Source organism: Gouania willdenowi, chromosome 15 (genome assembly GCF_900634775.1).
Source record: "Gouania willdenowi chromosome 15, fGouWil2.1, whole genome shotgun sequence".
NCBI classification, from domain to species: domain Eukaryota; kingdom Metazoa; phylum Chordata; class Actinopteri; order Blenniiformes; family Gobiesocidae; genus Gouania; species Gouania willdenowi.
The window spans coordinates 10,363,913-10,376,237 of NC_041058.1; positions in this window are offsets into that span (position 1 = coordinate 10,363,913).

Consider the following 12,325-nt stretch of genomic DNA (forward strand, 5'->3'; position numbering starts at 1 on the left):
TCGTCTCCTCCAACCTACTACAGCTCATCTTCAGACGGTCCTGCAGAAATGATCGACAAAGATTTATGATTTGTCAAAAATTGTGCCAACAGTACATCAACATGTTTGACTGTGTTGTAAACATATTAGCAAATTCTTGCTAAATACATTTTCAATGTTCATTAGAATTAATGACAACACTCTGGAGTCATTGTAGATGATGTTTGGAAAATATCAGATTTTTATCTCAAAAACTGATTTTTTTTTTTTTTTTACAGCATTTTGAATCTTGGTCTAATGTAAATAATCCATATAGTTAGATATGGACTATCCAAATAGTAAAAAAAACCAAGAGGGGCATTTCTAAACATACGTTTTTATTCATGGAGCCAATAAATCATTGTTTAAAACAAATAAACATTACTATGATTTCTAGGTGCATTTTATGTATTTTCAGTATCAGTAGTTTTTGTTTTAACTGAATTGTTGACAGACGTTTGAAATCTGCCTTTAAACGCTAACAGCTGCTGTCTCGCACACAGGTGACTGGCTTAGTCATTTTGTGAAGCTACATGTGACATTTCCATTTGCTGACTAGCTCAGTGACAGACGATGTTTCTTGATGATGAAGATTGTGAGTTCAAGCCTCAGCTTATGCTACATCTCCATTTCTGCCTAAAATTGCTTTGCACTGACCATTGCTGCACAGCAGCTTTCAGTTGCTTCACTAACATCACTCCCTACAAAGTAGAGCTGTCTCTATTTTTATTTTATTTCTTACCAATTAAGTCCATGTTTTCTTTTTCAGCTTTTCTGAGCAAAAGCGAAATCATGGTTTTCTTACCAACACAATTTCTCATTTTAGTTTTACTCTAGGTTCCCATGGTGATGCCTCATTGTTTGACTCAACATGGTTCTATCAGCCATCAGGGAATAACAATGTACAATGACTAATATTAAAATAATGACAAATCTTGTGAGTGATTAACCAGTATAAGAGCCACAGATGACTAACAGTGTTCGGATGAAGAATCGTGCTAAAATAATATTCTTGACACAGAAATATGTGCAGCTTTACTCTGGTTTGTTTCCTCTCTGTGTTAAAAGAGTTCAAAGGGCAAACCCATTAGCCTTAGCTCCATATCTGACAAATGTCTTTACACCTGCAAAACACTCAGAGTGACTCCCTACGTCGGATCGCAGTGGATACAAAAAAAAAAAAAAATATTTTCCTTTTCACGCTTCACGTGTAAATGTAGAGAGTACTATTTATGTTTCCTTATCAGGATTTCAGCTTGAGCAGATTATATATCATTTAAGCATGAACACTTAATCAGAGCTGTTAAACTCAGACTGCTGGGCTGTGCTGACCTCTCCCTTTCCAAACAGCAAATACTTTGCTTTTCCTCTCTTTTGTATTTCACACCAAAGGGTGACCACATTTTTGGTCATACTGTCTCCTACCATGAGCTTCAGCGATGCAGCACAGCATGACAGTCCACTGTAATGTTGGGAAACAAGGATTTATAACTGTGAAACTATCACATCATCATTCCGGGGAAGCCACTTGTATCTAAACCTGTATGATTCAGAGCAAAACAGGGTGGACACGTCAAACATTTCACCAGATCCATAACAAGACCTTTCCTTAAAAAAAGCCTTGACCAATTTCTGTGTGATTTGGAGGAACTTTGATTATAGTATAATTTATTTTTACAATTTTCCATTAAAAAATGACTTGATATAGGTAGAGGAAAACATCAAGCCCCTGCAAATATTGTGGTGTTTCACTGAATTTGTGATTTTGGAAGGCCTGGGACATCTACAACTGAATTATTTGGTAATTAACACAGTGATTAATGTGTTCTCTAATTGTGACATAAGTTCCATTACTGTATTTGTCTCCTTTATTTGAGTGTTTGGCCACTGTGTGCTTGTTGGATTATTCTCATGTTCCTGTAAGTCTGGTCAATGTTTTAATCTAGCAATTAGTTTACTTAATCTTTGATTTGTAATTGGATGATTTTTGGGTTGTTAAATAATCATGGACTTAATATTTGAACACTTCTCCTGCTCTAATTTCTACATTTGGTTCCTCCACCATACCAAATAAAACCCTGACAAGATGTGACTGTTGCTCCTTTAGCTCCATCAATACCCTGATCAATAAAGTTGCTTCTTACGATGCATCTGATCCCCTTTGAGAACATCTAATGGCTAAACTCAGCCTGTCAAAGTGAGTCTTCTACCTCTCAAAAACACAATACAAAACCACTAAATCATATTTATTCAAACTTATCATAATTAAAGACAGGAACATTCATTAAGAAAAACCATAAAAGTTGTTTTCTGAACAATTTATCCCCCCTCCCCCATTCATTTTTCATCGAGTCTTTTTGTTGTAAAGTGAAGAACTCGACATGTCGCCCACCAAGCCATGCTGACTTAGGCTACGTTCACACTGCAGGACCTGTATCTGATCTTTTTATAGCAGTCTGAACAACCAAAATCTGATTTCTTTGAATGCGACCCAGGTCACTTGGATATGTAGTCCTAAATCCGATACGTATCCAATCTTTTGCCATGCGACTGCAGTGTGAACGGCCAGGTCACATTTATCCACGACCAAGGCGGATTTAATGCGCATTTGATACATTGACATCATTATTAACAGCTGGAACTGTGAGCGTAGCGTCGCAACAGGGAGTGTAACCGATTCCCTGGTCTGTCCAGAACATGGATTATCCTTATGTTTGATACGTGGATAATGTAAATAGATCCACTGTCTCTTGCACGCACTGCGCACCTGTGTGTGTGTTTGACGTGCACTCATCTGTTATGTTACAACAGTTTTTATTAATAAAAGCAGGCTTATATTTACAAACGTAAATATGTAATTTGTATGAGCAAAAAATAGGTTTTAAGATAAAACTTTTAACTATCGGTTTCAGGTCGGGCACGGATACATATACAATGCCTGTCGGTTTCATTTTTGCTCTATCGGGTTAGGGTCAATGCTTGAAGGTTCATATCATAAATGGTCTGCGTTTAAAAGCAAAACAGCACCATAAAAAGCAAAAACAAAAAATGTGTGTCTCTTTTCCTCGTCCTCCTCTACGGCTCCACTGCACAAAAACTCTGACAATGCGCATGCGGGTCAGTTTGGAACCGCAAACCATTCACACTGGAGTCTGGTACAGGTCACATTTTAAATGGTAATGTGAACGGACAAACAACAAAAACATCGGATCTGAGCAAAAAAATTGGAATTGAGCATTAAAGGGGACATATCATGCTAAATCCACTTTTTTTAGCCCTTAAATGCATTTTGTTGTATATTTCGAGTGTTTAGAAATACAGAAAAGTTCAAATTAATCTCTTCAGGTGCTCCGTAGATATGTTTATATTCTGTTTTGGTCATATTTTTCAATCTGTTTCGATTTTTAGATTCTCTATTACGTTTTTTGAACAATAACTTCACAGTATTTGCAGCGGAACTGCCAAATTAGGACATCGACTCCAGGCCCAACACTTCGAGCAATCCGCCATTTTTATTTCTCGCTTTTATTTTGTAGTCCAAGCTCAAGGATGCCGAAGTTACGAGAGGACAAGTCAAAATGTTCGGTTGTTGGATGTAGTAACCCACACGCTTCATTACACTGTCTCCAAGCATCAGAACCTTTTCGAAGTGCCTGGTTGAGTTTTATTTTGGGTAAGGTCATTTTTGTGTGCGCAAAGCACTTCAAGGATGACTGCTTCGTCAGTATAAAGAAGGATTTGCCGAAAGTCTTTGTCTGATTGAGGGATAAATTCCTTCTATCTTTGGAGACGACAAACAGAGCACTTCGGTAAGCTGTAAATAACGCTAAAAAGTGTGATGATAAAATGTCCCTGTCATTGTTTTGTTAGCATTAGCAGTTGCACCGTCTTCATATGTTAGCGCTGTGTGCTCATTTTAGATCGTTAATGATATGGCCTACGTGATTTAATTTAAGTCTAAAGTTTTCATTAGTCATTTCATTTTTGTCTCCAAAAAGACTGTATTAAAATGCATTTCGTGACGTTAGCTTGGCGCTAGCGTTAGCTCGGTGCTTGTGTTAGCTCACTTGTTAGGGTTCTGCAGGTTCATCATCATTTTCATCTCGCTCCGCCGGGTCCGACCCTGGCTCAAACATGTCAGGCTGGATGGACAAGTATTCACGTAAATAACGTGTGAATAAACATTTTCTGCGCCGCTGGACAATCGTATCTCTTCTATCAAACTACAAAAATGGCCGAACAGGGTGGAGTTGAACCGAGTGTCACCTCTGCAACCTGGAGAGGGGGCGGGGTATGAAGTGTCTCATTTGCATTTAAAGAGACCGCACCAAAACGAGTTGCTCTCAGAAGCACATCAGAAAAGGGGTAGAAAAGGGGTCTGTGGAGCTATAATAATGATGAATTCAGATCCAAGCATTGCAGTTCCGCTTTATATAGACCACAACTGTATGATTTATATGTAAAAAGGAAGGATTTAAAAGCATGATATGTCTCCTTTAAGGCTTGCAGTGTGAACGTAGCTTAAAGTATCCATTGCTACTTGACAAGGACACATGATGTGAATGTTACCCGACTCAACCTCTCGTATCAAACAAACTTTTGTTGAAGCTTGCAGTTCAAGTTCAGCACGCGTAGCCTTTAATATGACCTAACATGCAAGTATTTGGTCTGCAAGCGGAAACGCAGAAATTAAGCAGAATAAATCCTAAACAGTGAGTGGAGTGAGGAAGAGGACATGTCGTGTCGTGGGTCAGTGACTTGTCAGTGGATGATGACTTGAACCTGCCTCATTGCATGGTTTTTTTTCACTACGATGAACCGATTTCTTTTGTTACAAAGCAAACACCAGGGGAGGAGACGTCTTAAAGCTCCTGCCAACATAAAGACCTTCACACATTTCTACAACACAGTGGTGTCACTGTTTCATTTGGAGGAATAACTTAGATGTGAAGGAATACATCTAAAATGATATGGTGAACTATTAGTAAGAGGTCATTCTATTTTTATGCTGAAAATTCCCACCAGGATTGACTTATTAGGAGAGAGAAAAATAATAGAATAGAAAATAATAAATGACCATAAACCAAATTACACTTTGCTTGGGATTATTTTTTGGTCGAATTATTTTCAGCCTTTAAAATGTGTGAAGAAACAAGTTTTTTTTGTACACCTGGCTTTTAAGGTGTTTGAGTTTCTCACACTTCAACTGGTTTCTCTGGTTTTCTCTGGAATTTACACTACAGCTCCAGCAAACCCCAAAACACTAGAAATAAAAAGTGCACCAAAGGTAAACCCACCGTCGTGTTGGGACTTGAGAGCTGTTAAACATTGTGTTTTCTTCTCATAGTTTCTAGAAGTGAACATGGTCCACTCTCCTCCCACAATACAAACACATGCTCTTAGGAGTTGAAGTGATTCATCTGGGTGGATTAAGCCACTGATAAGCTTTGTGATAAGATGTTTGTGCTGCTGATCGTATCGCGATCGAGCCTTTTGACTACAAGCAGCAGTTGTCATTTCTATATCAGGGTTATTCCATGTCATTTCAACAAATTTTCAGGACATTTTTAACAATTGTTCCTTAATAATTCAATTGGCAAACTGTAAATTTTTACTTAGGTTTTTGAGATATTGATTATTTTTAAAGGGGGGGATGGTGGGGGGAGGTATGTGTTGATTTCCTTGCGTCCTTATTTTTCTTTCATTTTCAGCTTCCAATATCTAAAATATTACACCACATAGGAAACTGAATTTTGGTGTACTAATACAGCTTCACCTACTCTCTCAGAATTTCCAAAAAGATCTGCTATAAATTCTATATGGTGGATATGGAAGACCCTCAAAATTGGAAAAAGGTTGGTCGGGGTTTGGGGCTGGAACATGTTTGGGCCTTCGGTAAACAACTTTGCATGTGCCTCAGCTAATTTTATCAGCTTTGCGCTATGTACATAAATGTTCAAATCACTAATGATTAGTCACATATACAGTATGCATTGGTTCTTGGGTGGAAGTCTCTTAAAAATCCAAAAAACACTTTTTTTAAAAAAACTATTTTCACTGGCCCAAACCAGCATGAGGGATTATAAGAAAAATAATCTGATCTGTTTTAATTTATAGGTTAAGGTTATTTTTTCTTGGGATTTAAGACAATTTTTTATGCTTTATTTTGGACCCCAACTTTGGGTTATTTCACCACCTGTGGAAATTGAAAATCCTTTACATGAGGCTATTGTAGCTTGCCTCTGTGTCTCATAATCATTTGCTGTTCATTAGTTATTTATTTTGGAAGCTGAAAATGAAATAAAATAAAGGACAAGTGAAAATCGACACACACCTCACTAAATTGGCCATATCTATATCTATATATATAGATATAGATATATATCTATATCTATATATATCATATTTTGAGAGTACATGGGCTATTTGTGAAATAACATGGAACGGCGCAACAATCTTTATCTTATGAATTAATAGATTTATCTATAACTATTTTGGGGTTGGTTTTTACGGAATGGCCACATAAAATGACATGAGTGGATTTGATGCATTTACCTCAGCTCAGATTTATCCATGAGAGTGAAAGCAGTCATTTGTGTCAGCCCTCTGATGCACTATTGACCTGCTCAACTCACACTGCTTTGTTCTCTGAGTAAGTCAGGATATGTATGTGGAAAAACAAGGTGTAAATGTAAAAATGATTAGATTGTATGCAAAAAGAAATTCAAAAGGAGTGACTGACAGCGTTGTCCTGTCATTGACACAGGCCTACAAAAAACATCGTCAATGTTTCTGTCAGAGTGTACAAAGTCCATCATTAACCCACCCAGTTGTCAAACTCATTCATACTTTCAGCTCTGTTGGAAAAGGCGTTTGTGTGCACAGAGAAGGAGTGTCCACGTTACAACCTTGTCAATGCCACTAAACTCCAAAATGTATCTGTGCGAGTAGTAAATCAGTTCAAGTAAGACTTTTATGAATGCACAAGAAACAGGTTTACACACATAAACACCACAAAACAGATGGAAAGATTAAACTAAATGTAGCTTGGGCAATCATTTGCACACAGACAACCAGGTGAGAGTGTACACTGGATATGAGGTGAATTAACAGATTATATACATCAAAGCGACTGGAGGAAAACAGTCTGCACTGTGACTATGACCAAGATAACAACGTAAACGCTGAAGTTTTAGTATTTTTTTTAAACGACGGAGTAAAACACTGGTTTTCTTTTTAGTCAGTGATTTATTAGAAGTTTTAAATTCTGATTTGAGATTTTTATGATGGTTAACATTTATTCATCCCACTAGTCTCTGTTTGGTTCACTACCTTTGCCAAGGAGGTCATATTTTCAGCAGAGTTTATTCATTTATTTGTTTGTTTTGCTGTGGCAGGATTATGTCAACACTGCCTACTGGATTTTGACAAAGTTTTAACCAAATATAGACCTTACGCCATGGAAGATTCCACTATATTTTGGAGGGGATCCGGATCAATAAACAGATTCTGGATCAGTTTAATAAATAAAAAATAAATCTCTGTTTCTCGTCATTGGCAAAATTTCAAAAATTGATATCCTAGTACAATTGACGGATTTTTATGAAATTTGACTCAATTATGTCAGGTAGGATCCTCAAATACTCCACCAATAGCAAAGTTCTTCAGGTCCGGTCAGGCCCACATACTGCATTAAATGATGGCACTTGGCCACAACTAAGCCATCACAATGCCAGATGTTGGCCAAGAACAAACCAAATAAATATGGTACCAATGGGCCACTTTTGGCTCATATCCAGATTAGCCCATGCTAACTTGCCATAACTCAACCAAAACTGGACCAAATATGTTTCAAGATAACTGTCCCACAGAAGCATCATGTGTTGGCCACTTTAGGCTCACATCTATTTTGTATGGGCCAGAAGAATGCCAAAAATGTCGTATCATTGCCTGATGTGGCCCATATCTGTGTGCTATCTAGAGACCTGGATTGGGCATGTTATTGCAATTTTTTGAAGATAAAAAAAGGGGGGGCCATACATTTTGACCTACTGTATCGTTATTAAAGCAATTTCTGCCTTTAAAGTGTGAATGATCATGATACCATGATCAGGATCACTGATCCAGATAACTGTCGATATCTGGCAAAGATGAGATTTGGCGTTTGGCCGAAGTCTGTGCTTTCTGAGTGCTCTCATTTACTGTAAAATCCTACATAATTTTGAAACTGTTTTAAACAAAAGAAGAAAAAATGACAAGGAATAATCAGTTGATTTGGTCCATCTGTGCATGAATGTGTGCGCGTGTGTGTTCCTGTGTACGGAACCGGACATGTCCAGCAGGTTGTAATGCTTAGTGGGTGGACAACCATTGCAGATCAGCTGTATGAAAATAATCAGCCTTGCTCACTACCCTTCCTCCCCCCTCCACCATCACCTCCTCTTCCTCCTCCTCCATTCTTCCGATGAGATAAAACGTTATCCTATTAGATGATGAAGGCCTCTCTCATGCCTCAATCCCCCTGCTGCAGCCAAAATATCCCCCAACACCTACACTCAGTCGCTGAACACATGTCCTAAGTACACACACACACACACACACACACACACACACACACACACACACACACACACACACACACACACACACACACACACACACACACACACACACACACACACACACACACACACACACACACACACACACACACACACACACACACACACACACACGTTAAGAATTACACATCCTTTCTCCGCTGCCTTTCTTCTCTGGCAGCTGTGAATCAGTTCACGTAGTTCCAGTGAAACCTGGTATTCATAACTGCTGGCTGTGATTCCACCCTCGGGTCCTACTTACACCAGAACAGTTAATAGTTTAATCATTCCGATCTTGACCCTGGCCTGTTGTTTAGAAGTGACCTGAGTGGGAGAATAGAGCGTTTCTCTGCACACATGCCTCAGAGGGGAGCCATTGTTTCTACAATATCCATCCATCTATCTATCTTTTTTAAAATGAGTGTAAATAAACAATACAAACTAATCCAGATGTAGGTTGTTTGCAGATGTTAACGTTTATGAATGTATATGGTATCTAGTTTAACAATCCTCCTAAACAGAGGAAAAAGTTTAGAGTAATAATAATAATATTCAAAAGTTAAAGTAATTGATTACTAGTACTCATGTTACTGTAATTGAGTTGCTTTTATTGGTACTTGTACTTTTTTGAGTATATTTCTAAGTCAGTAATTTTACTTGTACTTAAGTACATTTTTAAAGAAGTAAAGTAATTCTTTACATTTCTACACCCAACCATTACTGAGTAAATTATTATTTTTGTGATTATTTTTTTAATTTCTGTTTCATGGTCTCATTGAACATAACCTTTCTTGGCTTCAGGTTATGGTTTCTACTTATTATGTTGTTACCCACATGGCACATTTGGCATGGCACTGTTTTAGAGTTCATATATTTAGCTATACTTATAGTATAGTAGTTAGTAGTTAGCTATACTTAGAGCATCGCTAAAGTATTTTATGTATGACTTACTTGAACCAGAGTACAATTTCAATCACGTAACAGTTCTTCTACTTGAGTAGGATCTATCAGTACTCTTTACACCTCTGATAAGAATTCGGTTTTGATATAAGTTCCATCCTCTTTGAAGCTAAAACAACCTCTTACAATTATTTATCTATTGTCTATTAAGTTTTCTACCTTTTATAGAGAATACATTCAAGTGTTAATAACCCACAAAAATGAGTTTCGTGGCAGAATTTTGAATTTGATATTTACTGACTTTCTTTTCCTGTCATTTTGAGGTTTTGACCATTTGGTTTCAACAAGGAAAAATAAAGTTGTCATCATTCCATTTTAACATATGAAAGATAATTAGAAAGACAAAGATTTCCCTTTTCAAGACTACCAGGTATGTAGTTAAACTGAGTTAAATGTGAAAAACTAATGTCCATCACAGTGGAAGACATGAATCAGCAGGTTCTGAGGAGTATATTGTTGTATAAGGAAAGGCTCAGTGAGACTCCATCCATCCATCCATCCATCCATCCATCCACCCCAAAGAAAAGACCACATCTACGCCCGGCCTGCAGAAACTTTCTTCTCACCTCTGTGGAAGTATTCACTCATTTCAATGGAAACCTGATGATCCTACATGTCAAAGTTCCACCAGCCTGAGCCTCCTTATCAGGATGGACTTCTCACCACAAAGGCCGCGTTTATAAATTCATATTTCACGTCTAAAATGAGAGGCTGACATTTTACAAATAATATCTCCTGTGAGCACGTGTAACAGTGTTGCAACAGGGCAGCAGGCCGAGCACAAAGAGAAATAGTTAATCATTGCACATCGTGAAGGATCAGTTCCTTTCTTTCAAGAATAAATCTGTAACCAAGCAAACAAAACATGTAGTGTTGATTAAAAGTGTTTTTGTGACGTATATGTTCCCTCTCCAAAGGGACTATTGAGCTTGATGAAGCATTGATTTACAGGTGACGCGACACTCTCCTCCTACCAGGAAAGCAATCGAAACAAAGACCATAAATATAACCATTAGCGGTTGATTACAGCATAACGACAAACCAGTGGAGGTGTGCACAAAGGACTGTGTTGTTCCCGATTACTAGGCCTTGATTAAATGAGTGTGGGCTGAGATGTCATAACGTTACACACACATGTGATGGGTGGAGGCTAGACAGCATGGAGACGTTATAACCTTGAGACGCTGTTTATTTTGAACCAAAGCACTTTTATTTTTATTAGCTTTAAAGTATACATAATAAAACTGACATATTTAAATTTTGGTCAGTATATTTTAGGCTTGTTTTCGTCCACTTTTGGCTAACACAGGTTTGTTACAGTTGGAGGGCAGAGATGTCAGTTCTTCTGAGCTCGACTAGGTTTAACTGTGACCAGGTTCAGATTCAGGTTGTTCTTCTTGAGGATGTTGTAGCGCTGGGCAATATATCGAGACTCAAGATGTATCGAGTTTATATATTGGGATTATAAGAAATTACAATAATGCCTATATCGATATATAGATATATTATTGCTTATTTTGTTTAAAAATACTTGTTTTAGGAGTCGCTGCTTTCATTACTTCACAGAACTCACATGTGCTGTCCCTTAGAAGAGAAAAAGACTAAAGTGGTACATATTGTGCAGCTGTTTGTCGGTAAACGTCCTTGTGTGGCATTTGGATCATTGAATATAACCCAGAATTGTCTCTCTGGTAAAACTTCATTTGAAATGAAATAATATATTATAATATTATATAGATTTATATCGCTATATTGAGAAAAAATATTGAGATGTGACTTTTGGTCCATATCGTCCAGCCCTAGGGTGTTGTTCTGTTTGTGGTAGATAAACTAATCATTTATTAAATAACATAAAGTCCTCAATTTCACGAGGCGTAAAAGTGTGCCCATGATTGTAGACTGGATCAATGTCAGATTTTACATAGATCCATATTAAGATATAAGATAAAAAGGTCAACTTAATGTTAAGTTTCATTAGTGAGATCATTTTTGAATAATGAGTCAAATGAGAATGACGAGGTATTTGGTGACTTAGGACTATACATTTTAGGAATTTAAGACAAAGTTGAAATGTATTGAAAAGCAAGTGAAGATGGGTAGGGTCTTAAGAAATGTGGCTTTATTTATAAAGAAGTTGGCTAAGATTAATAAGACATTTACCATTAAGTCTAATAGTTTGTCTTTTAATATGACACCAAAGGTTGTACAATTGTATCTAAAGCAGTAGTTTCTGGGTATTTTCTTTTAAACTAATCTGAAAATAATTTCCAGAAAATCTGATGTTTGAGAGAATATATAGCGAATAAGTGCTTTCTCATTTTAATGCCATTTTTACAAAAAAAACACATTACTTTCAAATTTAAATCTTAAATTCACAAGATGGATAAAAATCATTCTTTATTTTGTAGTGTACTTAGTTTCAGGTGGAAACTATTTTGCATACGCCTAAAAAATATATATATTGTGATTTTATTGTGAGGGGTATATTCATGCAGAAGAGTTTTGCCTAATTAGAAATACTTAAATTACAATATATATTATTATTTGGGTCTGAAGCCGCATCAAAAAAAGTTGTCAACCCTAAAATTCCAGATTTTGCTATATTTGTAAAACATGGTATGAGTAAAGTGAAGGTGTGCTTTGTGTTATTATTATGTTTGCCTCCATCCTCCTGCAGACAACCTGCAGCTCGCCTCTATTGATCTTTCCATTGTGTAACCTCTCCACGGGGTCTTTGCTTCTGTACG